Source organism: Tamandua tetradactyla, chromosome 8 (assembly GCF_023851605.1).
Source record: "Tamandua tetradactyla isolate mTamTet1 chromosome 8, mTamTet1.pri, whole genome shotgun sequence".
Classification (NCBI taxonomy): domain Eukaryota; kingdom Metazoa; phylum Chordata; class Mammalia; order Pilosa; family Myrmecophagidae; genus Tamandua; species Tamandua tetradactyla.
The window spans coordinates 2,687,746-2,710,877 of NC_135334.1; the positions used below are offsets into that span (position 1 = coordinate 2,687,746).

The following is a 23,132-nucleotide window of genomic DNA, read 5'->3' on the forward strand; positions in this document are numbered from 1 at the left end:
TTGTGTCAACTGCTCTTATTATCAAGATAGTGGAGGGTACCACCAGATAAAGCTTTATCTTCTATGTGTTCACCCAACCCAGCATCTACTAGGGTGCTTGGCAGGTGGAAGAACTTTGTCAATGAATGTGTGTTCACTGGGATGATATCTGCCCTGGCATTGTTAATGGCAGTGAAGAATTATGGAGCAGTTTTAGTGGAAGTAGATTTACCCATTTGTTCTAGGTATAATCTATTTGAAATTAAACATAAGGAGGCTTATTAGATCAATTCAGCTTGCTAATTTCCTTTTCTTTCATGATGTAGTATGTAATTGGGGTGATGACATTACATATCAAGTAACCTTTAAAAGTAAAACAATAAATGGTAAGGAGGCTGCCATAAGATGGTGGTGGTTTATGCCATCCAGTTCAACTTATTGAATTTTCTGATCCTTCCCACAACTCTAGGGAGTTCCTTAAACTCCAGATAGAAATAAATAAATAAGCAAACAAGAAAACAAATCAAGACATGAGATATCTATATAGGATTATTTGGATCTTGAACAGGATTTCACTCCTAAACATTTATCAGGTGCCTGTTATGTGCCTGGCACTGTGCATGGTGGATTGGGATACAACAGGAATGAGACAGAAAGAATGAAAACAACAGTGATTGACATTTGAGGAAGGCTTTGCCTGCACCAAACACTGTTACCCTTGAAATAACTGCCCAAGGTAAGTCCCTCTCCCAGATGATGCAACCTGCCTCAGGAGATTTAGAAGCTTGCCCAAGTTCATGTAGCAAGTGGGAGAAATGCACTTTGGCACCTGAGCAGTCTGAAGGAGGCCTGTAATGACTGCGGTAAAATTAGGTTCCTTCTGACCACTAGAGCTAGAGCCTAGCTGTAAATAAGGCCAGCAAAAACAACGCCATAGAGAGTGAAAAAGAAAGTGGGTGGGAAGTTCATGAGTTTCCTGTATGTGAGCCATTGGTTAGCTTGGGCAGAGGGCACGGGGTGAAGAGAACCATCACTTGTGGCTAAGTTATCATCACAACTCCAACTCTGGTCTGGCCTCAGGTGTCCAAGGCCAGGGAGAAAGACTTTTTGTGGTTTCAAATTTCTGCAGATGCCTGCAGGGCAGGACCACAAGGTCAGCCTACTCGGTAATTTCCAGGCTGAGCCCAGAGGGGAGAGGAACCGAGCTGCTGCTGCTTGGGGGTGACATCTCCCAGTGCCACCTTGGCTTCCTGCTGCTCTCTTCCTTGGTCTTTCTGACATAACTACAGGGCAAGGGCTACTTTGGACGGTAAGTGGGAAAATGTCTCTTGGGTCCTTGCAAGAGATGAAAAGCCATAAGTACTGATTTGGGGGAGGTTATCAACCAAATTGTAGAATTGCCTTCCTTTTGATCTCAGCTTTGAGGGCATTAGAAATCTGTGATGCACTGTCACAGGAATCTCTTTAAATTTTTATGGAGTATATGCATTTCGACTTGCTCGTGGCCCAATTGATTTCATAGATTGACAATCAGTGTTGACTCAATTATAGAATTTGTTTTGTTGTTGCATCGAGAGCTCATTGCTTTTAGTGTTTCTAGCTTTAGCGGACTTCCCAGAGGTTGTCTTTGAAAATTTCACAGTCAACCATTTTTCCTACTCACTGACAGCTTGAAAAAGGATGAGTCTGCAAGAGAATGGTTATATTTAGCAGGGAGTCAGTTGTAAGGAGATTATGAGTGAGGATCAGCCTGAGAGAAACTAGACAACATTTCAGCTACTCTTGAGTCTCTTTTTTTAATTGATTATTGTTTGGAGAAAATTTCCCAAACCTCAGCTATATCAAAACCAATCCCATCAAAATCTAATCACATAAAGAGGGTTAAACATCAATAATAGCAACATGGGATTTAAAAACAGAAGTCTTGTTAGGGACCCAACTCTGCCACTTAGAGACTCTGGGGCCAAGGGTGAAAATGCAAACTCTCCATGCCTCAGTTTCCTCAACTGTAAAGTGTGATTAGTAACAATGCTAGTTTATTCCACACTTTTTTTGGAAAAGTCAAATGAGATACTGTAGGTGAGAGTGTTTTACAAATTGTAATATATTGTACAAAGCTTAGTTATTTTTATAGAAAATAAATATGGATTTTCTGCCCTTTTGAATTATTCATTTTTCTATCTCTTTCTAGTAGTCTGAATAATTGGGTATTTGATTTTTATCTTACTTGGTTCAAATTCCATATGCTTTCACATCAATTATTTCATTTTATTCTCACACCACATCTACTTTGCCTACAGTAAAATGGAGTATGATTGAGTTGTCTAATATTTAAAATGAGTTGGGCTCTGACTTCGGGGTCCTTTGGTATTTATTTTCAAGTATTATTATGATGTGAACTTGGGACACACTGTTAGAGTAAGTGAGATTGTGACTTATTGGAGTGTACTAAGCTTATGAAATCCCCATTTCTCCATATTCTGACTGCTTGCAAACAAGAAGACAGTTGGATGCTAAAAGAGAATGAGTCCCAGGTTTCCATGCCACCACTGAGTTTATTTTTCTCTTTGAATTCATGACATTTTTTGAGCATAAGACTAACATTCTCTTCAGGCAACCTGATCAGGAGACTAATGTTCTAGGAGCTAATTTGAATCATGGGGCATCTGCAGAGAGTGAGGCTGTAGGAAGCCTGCAGGGACATACGCTCCAAGGAAAGAACCTGGAACCCAGAATGCAGGCCCTGCCCTGCCTACTCACTTGGTTTAAGCTGATTAGTTTCCATTAGAGTATAGCCATCTACTCCAAAGAGTTGTTTTTAAAGTAAAGTAAAAAATCATTTTTCTGAAAGCCCTTAGTCTTCAAAGGCTAACACGTGACAGGAATACAAAATGTTATTGTGACATTTATGGCCCAATAATTTAGCAAAGGGGGCAAAGGTCACTTTAAAAGATTGTTCAACTTATTAAATGGTTCCAGGAAGTGGGGAAAACTTTATCCTTTGAAAGATTCAAATTGGCAGAGAGATCCCCATTCTCAGGATCACGTAGAAACCATTTACTGCCAAGGATAAGACAGGGACTACCTGTAACATCTGGAGTCACATCCAAGTTGAACTTTCATCAAATTTGGAGCAAACTCTTCCTCACCTGAGTTTAAGTTAGAAGTCATTTTCCTTCTACTAGGTATTTTACATTCATGGCTCAGAACAGCTGAAACAGTCATGAGAAGGAACCCATAATTAATAGGTCTAGAAATAGTTGGGAGTGTGGAGTTTTGAAGTTCTTAAAAAACATTTTATAGATGTTCTAACCTTATCCAAACCAGTGTTTCTATCCTGAGTTCACAGGAAGGTTTTCCTAGCTTGCCAACTGTAATACGGAGCGGCTGTGCACATTCATTAGTAGACAACTGCTTAAAAGAATTTTCTTCATTCAACTATATATATATATATGTACTTCCTTAATCTTGATGAAGGATTTTTTGCTTGATCAATTTGCTTGGAAAATTGGATTAAATGAGGAGACAAATTTAGAAATGACATGCTGTTTAAGGGAGAAAAAACCCCATAGATTGGGTCTCTAAATGGGAAAGCTCTGCTCTGATTGGGTTGTTTTGGATGATTCCCTGGTGAAATTAAATTTGTTGCAAGCACAGGGCTAATGGTCATTTGCACCCAGCTGCCTACTTTCCCTATGAACCTAGAGGAGTAAAAGGGAGAGGACTTGCGTGTTCTTGGGCTGTTCACTGGAGGGTCTTGCCATCTGAGGATTTATAAATATGACTGCCCAGTGGCAGTGAGGTTGGCCTGCATTTGCTCTGTTAGAGGGTTGCAGGGAAAGGCGATTGTTGACGATGACCATGAAGATGATTGCTGGTATGTGAGGGTTTATACTATATCCAGCGCTTTGCTCAACATATTAGTGGGATTTTTTTGCCATTGAATTGTTAAGTTTACTGAAGCTTAAAGAAATTGATCGAACTCCCAAGATCACAGAACTAGCAAAGGGCAGAGCTGGGGCTCAAACCCAGGACCATCATGCTCCTAAGCGCACGTACCACCCTCTACCGGCAGTGAGGGGGACAGTCCTGGTGTCTTGGTGGAAAATATGCAGAATCTGACAGAACAGAGCCTGCTTCTCTTAAGTCCCTTTTCCTTTTACATTAGATTTCCCTTCCTAAATCTCTTTCTAATGGAGGGAAGGGAAATAAAAGAAGCATTCTTTTTCTTTTTAATTAATTATGAAATAGTTCAGATAGCAAAAAGATGTAAAGACTTATGTAATAAATCCCAAGGTCCCCAGCTTAATAAAGTGCTATACTAATATGGTTGCAGCTCATGGGTCCACTACACCCAGGGTATTGCATATAATTCAGTTGGTGCCTTTTTACTTGGGTAGGATTGTCCTTGGGCATCAGGAAGTTCTTTGGCATAAAAAAAAAGTCTAACAAAATGGACTGAAAATCTATGCTGTTTGGGATTTTTAGAACAATGGTTCCTAACTCACATGGGGTAAATGGGGCTAATAGAAACTTAGGTTTTATGGTGTGGGATGGGACCTTGGTAAGGAGAAGAGAAAAAATCAGGTGGTTTTTGCATTTCCTGTGGTTGGAAATGGTGGAAATAGGTGGGCCAAGAAATAATGGGTCAAGTGTCTTATACCTTCAGTGTCTTTGGTGTCTTACAATGCAATGACAAGGACTTTATGAGTACATAAAACTTATTTTCCAACATTGCATCTTTTCCATTTGCATTTGTTTGGCTTCTATTTCAAAGATATTTGAGGCTTCTCCTCATCCTTTGATAGAGAGAAGGTATATGTAAGTGCTAAAGTGCACCATTTGTGAAAGGACTTCATATTTTCTCCTTGAGGAACTGAGCAGAAGCTTTTCACTCAATAAATATTAACTGAGTCCCTGTTATGGAACAGACAGTGTCACAGGCACAGAGAGTGAGAAACAACAAAGGAGGGATTCTTTGAGAGAGAACCCTGTCCTAAGCCAGGCAGGAAATGATGATACATGGACAAGACCTGGAAACCGCTTTCAGGAAAGGGCCACAGAGGACAGTTTCAAGATGCCTGAGAGAATCCTTCAAATCTGAAGATCAGAGACAAAACACAGAGATATTGATAGAATCAGTGGAATTACAGAGATTTGTCCTGGCTGATGTAATTTTATCAGGGCTCAAGTTTACTAGGCTTACCCTCCCTAGTTCAGGTGCCCTTTGTTTCAAGGGCAGCTGGTGGGCTTTCTCAGCAGTGACAGGCATCCACAGGAGCTTGCCCTTGGTTACAAAAGGGACAGGATGTAAGACAGTAGGGTTGGATAAGCGTAAATCTATCATCACCACTAGTAAAAAACATTTCACAAAGCATGCCATACTAATGATGGGTAAATAGTGTCATTTTCCTTGAAGAAATTATTTCACTGCATGAAGATTTACTGAAATGCCCTCTGCTTTTATGGAGGATCAATATGAGACCTGGCAATTGAACAGCATTTCTTTATCTTCTGTAAAAATAAGGTTGAAGTTATTTTTCCACAATGTCACTCAAAGTCCTTTTTATAAATCTCGTCTATTTCAACCTCACACTATCTCTCACCGTAAATTTCTGCTTAAGTTTGGTTCCATGAAAAATGCTGTCTTGGCTGGTAAATTTCTATGCTTTCTGATTTTAGAGAACAAATGACATAAGCCTATATCCTTCCCATTTGCCTTGGCTGGCAGAAACTCTCAGAGCCAAATGCATTACCCAAGTGCCATGTGCTCAGTCCAGGTACCTAGGGACACCCCCTCCCTCTGATCTCTCTAGATGATCTCTATTTTGACTTATGCTTAAATGAAATGCTTTAATTGGTGAGGCCACTTGAAGTTCACTTGGTAGGAAGGTACAAATCTAATGGTGGTGATGCTTTCTTTTATGTGTGGTTTCATACTTGTATATCTGTTCAACTATGTATCTGAAGGGAAGTGTCCCAGTTTGAAAATATTATGTACTCTAGAAAAGCCGTGTTTTAATCTTGATTCAGTCTTGTCGGGGAAACCATTTCTTTAATCCTAATTCAATACTGTAGGTTAGATTCCTTTGATTAGACTATCTCCATAGAGGTGTGACCTATCCAATTGTGGGTGTGACCTTTGATTAGATGGAGATGTGACTCCACCTATTCCAGGCGCGTCTTGACTAGTTTACTGGAATCTTTTAAAAGATGAAACATTTTGGGAAGAGTGAGAAATGACTGAGTCTACAGAAGCAACAGAAGCCTCAGAGCTGACAAAAACTTCACAGCCAAGCTGACACAAATATGTACATGTGTAGAACAGAGACATGGATGTTTGGAGATGCTTGGAGCCCACCAGACATTGCCATGAGATGTTAAGCAAACCAGATCCTGGAGAGAACCAAGGGAGGCCAAGAGATGAAAGCCAGCCCTGGAGAAATAAAATGAGGAGCTCCCACAGGAACAGAGGCTGAAAGCAACAGAGCCCAGGAGCAAGAGACCAGCAGATGCCTGCTATGTGACCTCACAGCTGACAGAGGTGTTCTTGACCCATCGGCCTTCCTTGAATGAAGGTAACCTCTTGTTGCTGCCTTAATTTGGACACTCTCACTTCCTTAGAACTATAAACTTGCAACTTATTAAATTCCCCCTTGTAAAAGCCATTTCAGTTCTGGTAAATCGCATTTTGGCAGTTTACTAACTAACATAGGAAGTATGTAATGAAGTGAAATCTAGTCCCTCTTGTATAATTGAAGGGTAGAGTGGTATCTTACTGGTGTCTGAGAGTAAAAATTATAGACAGATGAGGCATTTATTGAGTATTAGTGACTCCATATCCCTAGACTAGGTGTTGAATGGGACACAAGGGAAGGAAGAGGCACAAACTCTGCATTTTAGAGAGATAAACCCACCTGGGAGGACCACCTGCACTTCCAGCTCCTCTCCAAATGACCCGAGAACATTCCCCAAGCTGTCAGAAAAGAAACACCGATTGTAGCAATTCTTCAATTACCAAGAAAACCCTCCAGGATCAATGCTTTTTTGAAGTAATAGGCATGGCATGCTGCCATGTGCACCCTTTTGAGTTACACTCAGTTCTCACTCTCCAGATATTATAGGGGTGAAAACAATCTCATACATTTCTATACTATGACAGACTATAATGGCCTGAGTAGGATTATGAACAATAGTCTATAGTGATAGAGAAGAGTAGGGGATCATTTTTCTGTTGTTGTTGGGAGATCAGGTGAGGCTTCACAAAAGATGTGACCTTGGGCAGGGGGCATTGTAGGTAGAGGGAGTTAGCACTTGGAGAAGAGCAAGTGCTGGGTGTACTTCAGAATGGTGGAAAAGCCGTTGGGCTCATCAAGTCAGGGAGCAGAGTGAGAGAGTGGGAAGGTTAAGTTAGGAATACGTTACCGTGGCCCTTGAAGAGTTGGTACTTTATGTTGGAATCAGTGGGGTACTATTAAAGTTTTTGAGCAAGAAATTTAATTGAATTGGGAATTGTAGAGAAGAGTAAAGAAGTATTAGTGCCTGGAAGACCAGGTGAAAATTTATTATAATATAATTATTATATTATTTTTATAAAATGTTAAATATAATTTTTATAACAGAAGACAAATAACAAGAACCTAAACCAGGACTTGTTGGCATGAATTAGAAGAGATAAAAATGAAAGATGCAGATGTGGGAGAGATCTTTGGCCACATGATTGGCAACTGATCCTATGCGGAACATGATGTAGAAGCAAAAGCCAGAAACGTCCCTCAGTGAGTAAGCTGGGTGACCAGAAGCCCAATGCTGCCATCCTTTCAGGAGTGATGGGGCCTCTGGAAATATAAATGGGATGAGAGAGGTTGGAGCAGAAAAGGCCTGGTGAGTTATCCAAAGGAGAAAGTGTGGTAGAAGCAAGATAAGCTATGTGGTGAGGGGGTAGGGGCATGGGAAAGAAGACTCATTTCCTTGATGCTGGGTCACAAAGGCAGGGCTTAAAGTGGAGGAGGTGGAGGTGGTTCTCTTAAGCCAGTGATAAACTGATTCTTCAAGCCTCCTGAGACTCTGGAGTCCTCCTGAGATCTCATCGTAGGAGGGCTTGTGTATTAATTTGCAGGGAACATCATCTAGAGGCTGGGTCCTTGCTGGGATTAGCCAGATATGGAGCCCAGAAGCAGATTGAGCCAGGAGAGGGTGAAGGATGTGAGTGATGGACTTTCTTTGAGACTGCCTCTTCTCCTCCTCTGGTCAGGGACACTGGTGACACCAACAGTGCCATACTCATCTCCTTGAAGACTTAACAGTAAGATGAAGCATCATTTCACAAATAACAAACAATTGTCATCATTTAGAATGAGCAGAGTGAGGCTTAGAGTGTTTAAGTGAATTGCTCAAAACCATACAACTACCCAACTTGGTAACAAATAACTGGGTCTTGTCTTTGGAGGAGGTATGGGGAGCTAATGCAGATAGGACTTATGGCCATGGGCACATTCCTGCAATTGAGGCAATTCTGAAAAAAAACCAGAGAGACATGGCCCTAATCTATTTTGCTTGCTCCTGTGTTTTTTCTTCTCCATAATCCTGGAGTCAACATTTCCGTGCTTCCCCAGTTCAAAGAGCCTTGAAATGAGCTTCAGAGTGAGTGCATATGGCTCTCAGCACAGGTTGGGACCCAAGTCCTCTTGAAGCCTCCCCTTGTAAAGGGTGGGGTCACCCAGCAGCTCCCGGTGGCCCCCAGCTTCTCTCCTATGGGCCCTCGACCAGCACTTGGTTTTTGCTGATTCTTCTGGACCCAGTGAGCATTAAAGCAGTTTCTCTAATGCTGCCATTCTCATTACTATGGCTCGCTCATAGTTTCTGGCTTGTTACAGGATGTGGCAGGAGAAGGTGAAGTTTCTAGAGTCACAGAAACCTAAGTTCAATCCTGACACTTAGCCCACTATGTGATCTTATATAAATTTCTTCAGCTGCTCAATCTTTGCTTTCCTCATCTGTAAATGAAGGTAATAGTTGCACCTACTTCTTAGGTTTCTCATGAAAATTAAAGGCATTTCTTCATGTAAAGTGCTTAACACAGTGCCCGTGAGAGAATAAACACTCAGCATTACCTTTTACCATTTTTATACAGAATTTTTAAAAATTAGTCTCTGCTTTTTTTCTTTATATGATTTAATGATTGAGCATGGGCTTTGAAGGCACATGACATCGACTCTATTCCAATCTTCTCCTTTCACTATCTAGATAACAGGCAAATTACTGAGCTTCTCTGAATCTCAGTTCTTAACCTGTTCAAGAGGGAAATGAGTGTCGATCTCTCAGCTTGTTTTGAGTGTTCCATGATATAGTGGATATAAGTACACTTTAGCACTGAGTCAGGCACATGGAGGGTTTTGATAACTCCCTGCTGTTCTTGTGTTAATAATTATTATTAAATAGGGTAATGGCATTTTGGGTAGTACATGGCAATCCATTCCTTTGCTTTCTGACTTATTCCTTATCTTTATTAAAAACTTTCTTCTGACAATGTGTGTTGCTGGAATGCATCCTGCTCTTCGATGAAGGGATTTGGGTAATGGGGAGATGACGGCTGAGGATTCAGTTGTAAAAGGATGGTCAGAACTATGTGGGGAATAGGGGAACAAATATTCTGCTGGATAAAGGCTTCTTGCTGCCTACGTCCAGTTCTAACGTGCCTGGGGCTGGTGGAGGAGGACAACTTCCAACAAGGACTGTGACTGTATATAATGTGTCTGCATTGGTTAGTAAGATGCCCTGAGCTACTGGGAGACCAAACATGATGACAGAATCCCCAAAGGACAGTCAGGTTCCTGGGGGTTCTTGGAGAAGCAATGTCGGGAGCCAGTCAGTCACTTTGCAGCCAGCAATGTGTCTTCATGAATACAGCTCACTATGGGGATGATTCATCCAAGCTGCCTGCTCTTTGCTCCTTTGCAGGGCAGAGCCATGCATGCGGCATCTTCACATTGAACCATCCATTGCTACCTCGTTGACATTCATTCCACAACTGACCTTTCTTTTCCCCTCCCGCTCCCCCCAAATTCCACCTTCACAGAGTCCTGCAGTTGGGTAAATCTTCCTCAGCTACATCCACATGCTGGGGAAATTGGCTGGCTCTGCTAAGTGTGATTGGAGCCGTTTGTTTTTAAGCTGCACATAAGCATCGGGTGAGATTTATAGCACTTTCCTTCTTGCCGAATCGACCCACCGGGAACCATTAAAGCTTTATTGCTCTCTGCAGTTGCCTGGCCAGAGTGGAATTGAGGGGGCCTGGATTTGGAAAAGCTTTTTCTTCCATTGGCTTGCTCACAGGGAGGATTGGGGGGAGGAGTAGAAGTAATGCCTGTTTTGTTCAGTCTCCTCATGTTGGTCCCCAACTTTTTCCAAACTGAGCCAAGATCTTGTGCTGGCTTTTCCATGTAATTTCCACAGCATGATAAGCCTTCTTACTCTCTCCAATACATTTGTAAGGTCCCACCTCTTGCATAAAGTCTTCTTGTATCTATCAGAGGAACCCCAAGAGTTTTCCCGATACTACCCTTACCTCCCTTGGCTGGACTCCAGTCACTTTCTCATTTCAGTGGTCATTGTTTGAGATTTTGATGCTTATTTTCCTTTAGATTTACAGCTGCTTCTTATTGGATAAATGAACAGATGTTTTGGTCATAAATCCTAAAATTGTAGAATCCTAAGTCTGGAAGAAGTAATTAGAGATTCTACAGTTCAACTTAAGAAGTGCATTAAGTTTCTTAGGCTCACGTAGTGATTGAGATATTCATATGCTTATCTTGGAGATTGTCTGTCCTTAGGGAGTATCTTTGGAAAATACATACTTATGTTTGTTAAAAAAGTGCTCCACAGAAAGTGAAAACAGGGTCTCGGACAGACACTTGTACTACCAATGTTCACAATAGCATTATTCACAATAGCCAAAAGGTGGGAATGACCTAAGTGCCCATCAACAAATTAATGGATAAACAAAGTGTGGTATATACAAACAATGGAATATAATTCAGCTATAAATGAAATTCTGAAACGTGCTGCAACATGAGAGAACCTTGAAAATAATGAGCCCAGTAAAATAAGTAAGACACATAAGGACAAATGTTGCATAATGCCATTTATAAGCAGTGTCCAGAAATAGCAAATCAGTAGAGACAAAGTAAGTTAGAGATTAGCAGGGGTTGGGGTAAGGGGTAGGTGTTATGTATGAGGAAAAAAAACACTTTTAAGCATTCCATCGATGACTTCAATTCCCCCCACCTTCTCAGTGGGCCTTTAGCTGAAATACTTAGACACGGTTTGGTTCCATAGGAGGAAGATCTCATCTATCATCTGTCAATAATAGTCATTGCATTCTGGCCATCAAGGATCTGAGATAAAGAGAAGACCTGGTCCTTGGCTTTATAGAGCTCACAGCCTAGCAGGAAAGAGTTTTAAATTATGCCCTCTAAAAAGTACCTGGAAGATGGTGTATGGCCTGGGCTGTGTGATTATTTATTCTACTCTTAGGGCCGGCCTCAAGTTAATTCCATTTTGAACAGTAAGATACAACCTATAATAATGATAATTACCATTTTTGAGCATCTATTTTAATCAGGCACTGCAGTAAAAACTTAAGTGAGTGCACTGTTATTCTGACAAAAATCTTAGAAGATGGGTCATTTTAACTGCATTTTTGATATAAGAAAACCAAAGCTCAGCAAGGAGGAGTTGATTGGCTCTATGCCAACAACTAACATGTGTGCATGCCACACTGAGGCCACTGCATGATCAGGGCATTCTCTCCCTTTCCCACTGTCCACCTGTGAACTCTGGGCAAGCTCGATCATCATTTATACCTCAGTGGGATTTTTATGTTGCTATTCACTATCCCATGCATATTTGCATTTAAGGTTGAAGTCTTCAGATAGAATATAAGGCTTAGGTATAGGAAATTTGACATCCATGAACTCCTTGTATGAGACCTTTCCCATCACTGGTCTGCCCAGGCAACTACCATTCCTAACCCCCATTCGTGGTGAGGCCACTGGCATTTATGAGAACTGAAGGCAGGATATCCAAATGAGTAAGAACCAATTACTGACATTAGATATCCAGGGTTCAGATCTTCCCTCTGTTACTTATTATTATATTAGTGGAGTGATCATAACCCCTTTGCATACTTCAGTTTTCTCATATATTACATGAGGATAATGAAAGGAATCTACTTCATATGCTTGCTGTGAGGGCCAAATGAAAGTCAATAGTCTGAAACACTATGACTGGGTCTGACACAGGTTTTGGAAGGTCTCATCTCCAAGTGGAGTCATAATGCATGACCATCCTGGCACAGCAATGTCATTATCAATCATGGAAGCTCACTAGAGCTTCAAGGGCACTGAGTTATATGGGGTTTCATTATACAGGCACGATTGATAAAATCACTGTTGCGTGTCTGAGCTCAATATGCAGCACCCCCTGCGCTCCCAGAGATTGGGAAGGTGCAGTTTATCAGCTGGTTGGTCTTTCTGGTGTGGCCAACTTTCTTAAGACTACAGATGTGATTGGCTCCACCCTGTCATTCATTAGCATATGAGCATAAGGTGAGATCCTGAGTCCACTAAAAATAATAGGACACTACTGACATGGGTAACTAAAGATTCAGAGGTTCCTTCCCCAGGATGTGAGGAGCCCAGTTTTTTACTGTACCACACTACCATTCCAAAGCTTAATTAAGAAAATATTTTCATTTAAAGAGTAAGAAAGAAAGACCAGGAATTCAGTAGATGAAGCTGAAAAAGATCAGAGAATTCCAAATTATCTTCTGATTCAAAATTAGCCCTTCTGATTTTGAGACTAAGCTGAAAATCTAGCTTTTGGTTATGTTACTAATCCTCTTGAGGGAGACACTTCAATGGGAGACCTCCAATGTCAACCCTTCAGAATGCTTGCTGTAGGTCTCTAGTGTATTGTTGAGCATATTCTCTCTTTCCCCTGGCACATCACAAAGACCAGGAACAAGACTGGAGTACCAACTCCTTCCTTGATAGTTCTCATATGTTTACATCTCCCAGATTTATTTATAAGGGTTAAACTGGCAAAATAAAGCAGGTAGGGAAAATAAAAATTGTGTGCTTAACAAACCCATTTCTTTTAGCACTGTTAAAACATAATTGGAGTTATAAATATATTTATTGTAGTTACAATAATAATTTTATGGGCACTTTCCATGTACCAGCCAAATGCTAGGCAGTTTGATAAATTATGTCAGTACTGATAACATTGCCTTAAAAAATTTCCTGAAGACTCCAAACACAAAACATGGACAAACTCTATGGCACGTTCTTAGTTTACCAGGGCTGCTATGACAAACACCAAATGCTGGTTGGCGTAAGCAACAGTTTTGGAGGCTAGAAGTCCAAATTGTCTCAGCTAGCCATACTTTCTCCCCTAAATGAGCAGCTTTCTGGTGCTGGGTTGCCACAAAAAATCCTGGGGCTCCTTGGTTTGCACCTCTGCCTCCATCCCGTGGTAATCTTCATTCTCTGCTTGGTCTCTTCATTTCCAGTGATTTCTGACTTCTGACAGATTGCATCAAAATTTCCTTTTTTTATAAGACTCCCATCTTGTGGGTTAAAGCCCACCCTGGTTCAATTTGACATTATCTAGAAGGTATCTCCAAAGATCCTCTTCAGGAATAAGGCCACACCTTAGCTAATAATATCTCTAAAGGTCCTATTTACAAGTGGGTTTACACCTACAGGAACATGGATTAAAACTTGAACACATCTTTATGGGACCCATGATTCAACCCCTAACAGAACCCATATGATCTGCCCCCTGCACACCTCTCTATCTTTCCCTTACCATTGTCGGCCTCATTCACCTTCCTTAACTACCACATTCTCTCTTGTGTCTCTCTCTCTTGGAAACAGTCCACCCAAAATCTCATGAAAAACCATCCAGTGTCTCACTTGTGCACCTACATCTCATCTCTATTTATGTTACCTCCTCAAGTGGCCCTTTCCTTTCTGATATAATTGCTTCCCCTACTTAGTTTCATTCATAGCACTTATCACTTCAGAGATCAGTTTCATTGATAGCACTTATCACTACAGAGATCATATTCTTTATTTACTTTATAGTCTGAGTTCTTCATTAGAATTGCAAACCCATGAAGGCAGGGATTTTGCCTGTCAAGTTCACCCTGCATTTCTACCTTTAGAGAAGCTTGGGATATAGTAACCATCCAACACAAATTGTTGAATAAATACAAACATTGAATGAACAAATTAAGAACCTAAGCTGATGGCTTAAAAAGGTTTATTACCTTCATGTTCACACACGTGGCAAGTTTGTCAGGCAACTTCTTATAGGTTAACTCTAGTAGTAAATATAGGGCTCTACCTTTGTGCATGAAGGAATGATCTGGCCCAGTTATCCTTCAGGGCAGATGAAGGAATGGAGGTCAGGAAGGTCTGGGATTTGCATACAAGTTCCTGAGAAGTCAGAACTAGAAGGTAAACCACCTGTCACCTGACCCAGGGTTGTCTCCTTCTCCTTTTAGTCCCTTTACAAAGTAGCCGGATCTCTAATCGGCTGCTTTTTAGTCTGAGTGAGACCATTTGCAGGTTGTTTGATGACTGGTAGCTGAATGCAGTGTGAGTATGGAATATGAGGTAGGCCATCTCCCAAATGTAGAGTGATGCAGAGGCCATGTGGAGCCACATGGAGCTCCAAGGGCAGATCCTGTCCCCAATTTAAGTCAAGGATAGTCTCTTCTCAGGAATTGTCCCAGCAATTTCTGGCCATGTATCTGAAGAACATTTGCATAGAATATTGTACAAAGAGCTTAGATTGAGAGCCAGAACATCTAAATTGAACCCAGCTGCCTCCCTACAGACTATGCACAGTTATTTCATTCTGACCTTCAGTTTCTTCATCTGTTGGGAGACAACAGAAGTCCTCTGTTTCCGTTTGCTGGAGCTACTAGAATGCAGTATACCAGAAATGGGTGGCTTTTTTCAGTGGGGTTTTATTTGGCTATACCTTTAAAGTTCTAAGTCCATGCAAATGTCCAAATCAAGGCATCAAGGGGAAGGTGACTTCTCTGAGGAAAGACTACTGGTATTCGGGGTTCCTCTGACACAAGGGAAGGCAAATTATGTCTGCTGGTCCTTCTCTCCTGGTTTTGATTTCAATGGCTGTCTCCAAATGTCACTGGGCATTTCTCTCTTTGCTGTCCTGCTTTACCTGCATTTTATCCTCTCATAAAGGATTCCAGTGAAGGATTAAGACCTAATTTATATGGGCTGGGTCACATCTCAGTTGAATTAGCCTAACTAAAAGGTCCCACCCACAATAGGTCTGCCCCCACAAGAATGGATTAAAAGAACATGGTCATTTCTGGGGTACATGACAGATGCAGACCAGCACAGCTTCCAAGTGCCCTCTCAGCTCTCAGGGACTCTCTAAAGACCTTGCCTGTCTTATAACTGAGTGATATTTTTCTCACCAGAACTGACCAAGCTCTTTCCCTAGCCTCATGGCTCCCAAGGTGGAGCAAAGCATGGCCATCTTCTAAAGGAGCAGGGAGGAAGAAAAGCACAAGCGGGGGATATTTGCCTATTAAGTTGCTTCAGTTTTACTTGTCAGATTCTTTCCCTGATGCAGTGAATTAAGAAAGAATATCTCAGAGGGGGACTTGAAGTAATTTTTTTGGACTTGTCATTTATCAAGAGATTATAATCATGAGGAACAACCCAAGGGATCTAAAGGGACCCACGTCTTTGTACTCAGCGTGCAGAGACCATCCCGGATGGGGGAGGATGGGGGGAAGCCATTGTGAGAAAGTGGACAAGCCATTCCTCAAAGATGGGAGCTGGCCAGTATGTCTTCTAATTTAATTACTTATCTTTTCCTCAAATTGTTTATGGTACTGTAGGCTATTAAATGCTCCATAAGCAAACAGCTCTTGAAAGGGGAAGTGGATTTATTTGTTTTAGTTACCATTCCAACAAAAGTCTATTTCTTCCACTAATTAAGATTCCATTCGCTAATTTAAATGTTATGCTAATTAAAGTATAATTCTGAAAATGTAAAAAGGAGTTTAAAAAAAAGAAAGGAAAAAATGAGTTGGCCTTTAGGAATTACATTAAATTTATTGCGTTGTAACAATGGTAAGCTGGGTAATTATTTCATTTGCCTCACATACTGTATTCAGCCTCTGCTTATTCATGCCCATTCTCACACTTGAGCTCATTAACACACACTTTCCCTCTCTCGCTCTAATGGGAGTTTTCTTGTGATGGTTTAAGATGAGTTGTGAGTTAAATCCTTGAAGCAATGTTTAGAATTTCTTCAGCTGGGCCCCACAGAGCGTTGCAAGCTGCTGCCTCATTTGAAGTTCGGAAAGAAAAAGAAAACATCTGTATTTATGCTTTGTAGCCAATTTCTGGAGCCACAATGCTTTATCTCCAGCTTCTTCCCTGCTCTCTCTAGAAGCCAGGGTATTTTACAAAAGACAGAGCTTATACTATATTACCATGAAGAGCGTGAGTTTCCCTGGCCAAGTTCATATCTGGTGTTTTGAGTCTAACAAAAGGAAAAAGGACTGGGAAGTGAAGGGCTTTGTAGATTTTCAGTTCAGTCTACTTATCTGAGCCTCAATTTTTTCCTAAGTAGACTTGTTTAAAGTGGATTAAAGCATTCAAGTTTATGGCTACCTGACATGGTGACTAGACCCTAGTAGGCTGCCGAAATGTTTCTTTTCCTCCACTCCTCTGACTTTGAGGCTGCAGTATGTGATGGAAAATTGAATCCTGGAATTCTTTTCTTGACTTGGGACCTTGTCTTTCAACATCAGAGCATACCTCTACTTTCTATTAAGACAACACATGTATAGCTTAATGTATTAGTTATCTACTGCTGCATAACAAGTCATCCCAAAACTTAATGGCTTAAAACAATACACACTTACTACCACATAGTTTCTATGAGTCAGGCATCTGAGAGTGGCATTTCTGGGTGTTTCTGTCTCAGTCTCTCAAAAGACCTGGTAATTAGTGGCTCATCCTGACAAATGTTTTTTATTTATGTGGGGCTTGACTGGACTTGGGGATTCACCTCCAAGCCCACTCTCATAGATTTTGGCTGAAGTATCAGTTCCTCACAAGGCAGGTCTCATCCCCTTGGATTCCCCCAGAGCCAGTGATCCAGGAAGAGAGAGGGAAACATTCCACTGATGTCTTTGACCTAGTGTCAAAGTCAAGCATTGCTACTTCTTTGTTCTATTCATAGAGGCCAGTCACTAAGTCTAGCTTCCACACAACAAACTGGAGGGGCAGAGCTTATGGGTGCCATTTGGAGGCTGGCCTGCCTTTTTTATTTACCTTCACTTATGACACAGTCTCACCCTTTTCTTTCCAGAGCCTGGGCCTTCAAGCATATCTATGGCTACAGCTAGCTTATTTCCAGCTACTTTGCCAGTGAAGGCAACCTGGATTGTTGAGCCTCACAGACTTGCTTAGACCCCAATGTCCTGAAAAGATGCTGCATTTTCACTTCAGAGGGACTTTGGAGAGGTCTGTAGTAAGGATGTGTGAAATGAGGAGTTGTCTCCCGCAAGACAAACCATATCTGACTCCAGGTCAAGTCTTTGGGAATGTTCTCAGCCTTCCAGCCACAGAACATGTTAAAAGAGGAGGTTAGAAAGGGGTAGTGGGATTTTCGTTTTGGGTGGAGCTAGAAGAGATAGGATTGATAGAATGTGATGGTTATGAAAATAAATTAATTCGTGTATGAATTTGATTCTCAATGCCAGGAATGATAAGGAAAACAGCACCATGAAGTTAATTAAGTTTCTTTTCTCATCATTGTTTGGGCTGGTGCCTTCTTGTTAGTGTATTTATGGCCAACTGTTGAGTGAGATGTTACCTCTATAGACCTAAACCCATGGTCTAAGCTAACTCTCAACAATTCCTGCTTTTCCCTCTGGCTTGTGGCTTGGGAGGGATGAAAGGGGAGGTGGGTGTCAAGCAGGAGTGGGGGTTTGGAGTGGGAAATCAGGACTAGGTAGTTGGCTGTCTTAGCACAATTGCCTTTGGCAGATGCATTAATCTCCTTGGCTAACTGAAAAATTCTGTCGGAAGTCTCCCTAGAAATTGGATGCATTATTGCTAATTCAGTCACACAGCTAGAGTAGTCTGGTGTTTCCACTGACAGACTACAAAAATATTCTAAATATTCTAAGGAGGAGTGGCCAGGTAGGTGACTGATGAGCAGGTAAGTGCACATGGAATGATACCAACAGGCCTCTTTTGCAACCAAGGGGAGTGGTCAGGTAGCCCTGATGCTATGCACACACTTTCTCTCCACTATTACGGACCCCTTTTGGCCCCGATGTGCTCTGCAGGTGTAGACTGAATCTGTGTTGATTGTTGCCTAAGGAACTTAGAAACATCATTGGGTCTTAGGCAATGGATCAGGCTTACAAATGTATTATATAGCTCAACTCCAAATAGCTGATTCCAGCTAGAGACAAAGATCTTAGAAAGATCTCAGATCACCTCCTAAGCACCTCAGTCTTTGTATAGTTTGCTAAACTAAAGGGATTCCCTAGAAAGACTTCATAAATCGTAGGTTGATTTGCACTGTACATGGCATGTTTGTTCATCCAGCAAATACTTACTGAACAGTCACACTGTTCCATCCAAGGAAACAAGTGGTGGTAACAAAACAAATAAGATCTGATGTTACCATCAAATAGTTTAAATTAAGATGGGAGTTTGCATCTCATGGAGGGAAGCAGCAGATTTCAAAATAGCAGACAAGATTCACATCTTAGCTCAAGTACTTACCAGCATCTTGTCCTTTGGTGTGTTACCCAGCCTTGTATAATCAGAGTTGCCTTTTAGAAAGAGCAGAAACACACCCATTGGGCAAGGCGTTTACTGAGGAGAACTGGAATAATGGAGATCAGCTGGTCAGTCCATAGTCTGGAGAGAGATCTCTCGAGTTCAGCCTGCAGGAATGACAATGAGATGGAAGGCAGGTGTGGATTATAGAGGCACAGAGATAAGACTTGATAACCCAACAGGCTGGGAGAAAGAGAGGCATGGGCACAGCTCAGGTTCATCACTTGAGTGACTGGATGGATGCTGGTGTTATGAACAAAGATGGAAGATGTGGGAAATGGGAAGGGAAGACAGCGAAGAGAAGACAATTAGCTGCATTTTGGATGCATGGTACTGAGAGTTCCTTAGCACCCATGATATTTCTCGTGACCTGAGCTCCGTGCTCCAATTCAAGGACGTTGCCTGGAATGGCCGAGGATCAGAAAGACTATCAAGGAGCGGGATTCCGGTGGCAGTCTTAAAAACTCCTTTCATGAGAAGTGAAATAAATCTGGAGAGATGCCCTCCTCTCCCCTCAGAGGCCGCTCCTTTGTCGGGTTGGGTGGAGTGGGGTGACAGAGCATCGATTTGTGCGAGATAGATGGGAGGGAAAGCCCTCGCTGCCTGCTGAATCAATGCCTCCCTTAAAGAGTGCAACAAACAGGATTAAAGGTTGAAAGACATTTATTGAGGGGCGAATCTGAGGGTATGTTTTATTAGTCAGCCACGGTGCTGGGTTTATAGAAATGCCCAACCCAGACACTGCCAAGAGCAATAAATCAGGGCTTTCTTCTTTGGCTGGCTGCCTTGGCAGTGAGGTGGGATGTGTAACCCCAGGCCAGCAGAATGGAAGAGAGTGTTGTCTACAGGCCATCTGGGGTGGGCTGGAGGATGGGGGAGGGGGCTTGGACAGGAGGAGGATTGGCCAACGCCCCCTTCTGTCCCCCTCTCCCATAACTCACAGATCAGATCTAACACACTTATTGCATGGGTAGGTGCCTCCAGTCTCATTCAAAATTAGGATGTTCCCCACCTGTCCTGCCAAAATCATTTGCCTAACCTTTTGTCTGACTGATTCAGAAGCTGCTAAATGTGCGGCATCCACACAGCTGGACATTAATTGGAGACCAGAGCTTGATTAATGAGCATTATGCAAATGTTGGGTCAGGGGGCACATTATGTGTAAAAGGCCAAAAACACTAAGCGAAGTCAAAAGCAATAATAGCACCTTCCATCCCGCCACCTCCCCAAATAAGTTGGCAGCTGGAAGCCAGTGGAGGGAGGCATATTGATGAAATAGCATGTCACAGCTTGGCATTTGCCCCAGCTCACATGGTCTGCAGGGAAGCAGGGCTCTGGAAGTCCCTAATTTCCTCTAAGGAGGAGCCAGAGACACTCTGGAAAGGTAGATTCAGATTGAGCTGGTCGCAGGGAGGCACGGGTGGCCATGGGGTTGTGGGAATGACATGCTCTAGACTACAGGGTCTTTTTAAGAGACCCGAGGCTTAAATAACTTAGTGATAAAACCCCATTATGAATGTGTCCACATAAAGCCACATTCATGGAAAAATACCATTGACCAGCCACACCTTCTAAGTCTTCCCTCTTTTGGCAGGTATAAGACTCCTGCTCACCAACAGTCTTAAAGATTTGTGTAGTTAGGTTCTATGTTTTATTTGTCTTGGTCCAAGATTAAGTGGTACACTTAAGGGGCAGTGAGCTAAGAGTATATTTGGTCTGTTAAAGGCAGCTTAAAAATAAAATAAAGGCAACATCATCATAATCATCTTCATTTACCTTTTATGCTGAGCACATGCTAGACACTGATTATTGCTATAATTCATGATTACTTTAATCCTAACCAAAATTCTATGAGGCATATATTTTACTGATTTTAAGAATGAGGAAGCAGGAATATAGTAAACATTAAAATAACTCTCTCAGTGTGGATAGATGAATGAATGAATGGCTCTCATATTTGTGTCTTATTATATAGACCATTGACACAGGCAAAGATCTTTTAATTTATCCAGTATTTAAAAACATAGGTACATTTTTTTTTTGGCTTTTTCTAGTTTACATGAAGAATGACTAGCAAGTTACTGCCTAGTTAGTGACTAAAGAATATATGTGCCTCCTTAAATAACTGCATGTTTAAATGAAATATGACTAAATGCTAACCTATAGGAGCTGCAAAGGAACCTGGACTTGGAGGTCTAGAAAGTTCCAGGAAATAGAATAATAACTGATGGTCTGAGAGGAGCCTAATCTTACAGAAACCTTTTCTGTTATTTGATGTGTGGCAGACTCCAAGGCCTCTTCCTAGCTTGGATCCTTGGGGTGGAACGAATTAGGATTCCTGCCTTTCCTCCCCATTAACTTATCCCCTATACAAATAAAGCGCAGACCCCTTCTAATGTTGGAGCAGGATATCCAGTAGAAGATTCCCTTTTTTAGTCTCATATTGCCAACAGGTCAACTTGGGCACATGCTCATAGTGACCATACTGTCCTCCTTGTTTTACAAAACACTCATTTATATGTACTGACCAAGTGATAGTGAAAGATGTTTGGTTCTAATGGAGCATATTACCTTTCTTCAGTGAGATTAATAAGAAGAAACAATTCTGTGGCATTTCATATGGATCCAATTAAGAATCTCCTGTATTCAGGGAAGGTACAATGCTCAGTCTTTGTGGGATTTAAAGACCAAGAGGAGATAGTATTGTTCTCAAGGAGTTTGACTTATAAAGGCAGAAGTACATGTGTAAACAAAATAGTAAAATGCAAGACCAAATGACTTAAACACTAAATAGATAGCCAGAAATCTATAGGAATGGATTAAAAAAAAAAGATATCTGTTCACTTCTGAGTCTCCCTTGACTTTTTCCTCCCCCTGTTCCCTCTTCCTGTCTTCTTCCTTTAAATGCAGACATTCCTTGGATTTCTTTCTTCAAATCTCATCATTTCTCAGGGCAGGTGTCCATTTTTATGATGTCAACTCTAAGAGATGACTTCCTGAATGTTATCTCTGGGCAGAAGCTTTCCCTCAGCCCCAGGTCTCCATCCTTGGTGCAGGTTTTCTAATATCCTGAATTCACTCTGCACTGAGCTCAATTTTTCTTTCTAGGTTGTATTTCATTACCAGCACACACTCGTTCAATCCCTGATACAGAAGCCATAAGTTTCCAGCTCTCCTCTTCCCCCACTCTTCTTTCCAATATTACCTCTGCCTCTTTTCTGTTACTGTCCTTGTCTTTGTGGTGTTTCCCAGTTACATGGTCTTTGTCAGAATCCTCTGCTGCTCACTGAGTTCAGGCACCACTATTGCAAAACCTTCCGGCCCCTGCCTACCTCCTTTCTGTTCATCTGCCCACACTGCCTCTGTAGTCTGTGTTCTAAAGTATTCCTATCAGGGCAGCTCTCCATTCTGAAGCTGCCAAGATGTCCCTATTGCACTCATGAACCTGACACTTGGGCTCTTCAGACTCGGTTAAGCTGACATCCAACCCATATTCTGCTCAGCCCTTGCCCCTTTGCCCCTCTCCTTTTTCTGCTGTGCTAACTGCCTTTTCTGGAATAGGTAGAACACTTCCATTCCCTCATGTCTTTATTCATGCCATTTTCTTGGTGTGAATTGACAGAGCCTCAGGTTTCTGTCCTCAGTTTTCTCCTGGGAAGTGATTTTATAGATGACTTGAATGAAAATGTACATAACAATATAGAAAGCACACCTACAAGATCAGGGATGACAAGAAGCTGGGGTAGAGCCCAAATATGTTAGATGGCAAAAGCCAGAATAAAAAATGAAACTGACAGATTCATAGTTGAATGTAATAAAGTGAAATTTAACAGGGATAAAACTAAAATAATATTCTTGGGTTTTAAAAAATCCCAATATCTTAAGAGATACAGGGTAGGAGACATGTGGGTTAGTTAAGCAACTGATTAATAACATTTGAATTGATAGTAATTGCAATTTCAGACAACACATTATTACAGTTATCAAAAAAAGTAAACAGGATTTTAGGTAATCAAGACACAATCATTAACAAGGATGGTGACACTTGATGTACTCCATGCTGGGCACATGGCAACTGGAAAATGAAAGTACATTCAAGGTACTACATTTGATGAGTAAATAAGATAAAAAGACATGTTTGGGGAATAATAATTAGGGAAATAAAAACCATAATATATGTCAACTATTGAAGGAGTTATTTGCCAAGACATCTCTTTCAAAACTGAAGTATAT

The 23,132-nt window shown here is 41.4% G+C and overlaps 1 long non-coding RNA gene across 1 annotated transcript in view; it reads right to left on the minus strand.

Moving 5' to 3' along the window:
• LOC143643149 (uncharacterized) overlaps nt 1-23,132 on the minus strand; it is a 43,561-nt gene that overhangs the window by 9,742 nt on the left and 10,687 nt on the right. Inside the window, exons 2-3 of the long non-coding RNA XR_013156155.1 lie at nt 18,843-19,006; nt 6,897-6,955 (exon numbers count right to left, since the gene is read on the minus strand). This is a non-coding gene — a long non-coding RNA (uncharacterized LOC143643149). The remainder of the gene's footprint in view (nt 1-6,896; nt 6,956-18,842; nt 19,007-23,132) is intronic.